The sequence below is a fragment of the Capsella rubella genome, unplaced genomic scaffold, assembly GCF_000375325.1.
Source record: "Capsella rubella cultivar Monte Gargano unplaced genomic scaffold, Caprub1_0 scaffold_4, whole genome shotgun sequence".
Lineage (NCBI taxonomy): Eukaryota > Viridiplantae > Streptophyta > Magnoliopsida > Brassicales > Brassicaceae > Capsella > Capsella rubella.
Window position 1 is genome coordinate 1,040,040 of NW_006238920.1, and position 532 is coordinate 1,040,571.

Sequence of the window (532 nt, forward strand, 5' to 3'; positions counted from 1 at the left end):
CTCTCTCCATCGATTTCAATGGCTTCCATCGTTGCAACTGTACCTCTTTCGATCATCAAATCAACCGGTGGCGCCGCCGTTACCCACCGTCGTGTTTTCTATTTTTGATGTTATCGTCATCTTCTTCGATTGATATTTTTTTGTTTTGTTTAGATGACCCAACAAATTCTCATTCCATTTAATATGTGTACCAAATCTAAGGATTTGAAGTGTCTTTTTTTGTTGCTAAGTTTGATATGTATTGTACTGTTCTTTCAATTCAAAGATCAAAGCTTTTGTTCAAGTTTTTTTTTCTAATTGAATTACACTTTTTGTGTTCTTGATGTGGATCTTGTGTTTATCAGGGTTTTAGGATAGTTCATCAGATTTGATTTGATTTGATTAACCCAGATCCTTGCCGATATGTAATTCATGTTTCTCTGCATGTGAATTGAGTGAGTCTTATGGTTCTTGTTTCTTATCTACAGATCGTGACGTAAGTTTCATTTACTGCTTATAAGTTATCTGATAAATGCATAGTTATCTAGTTAAA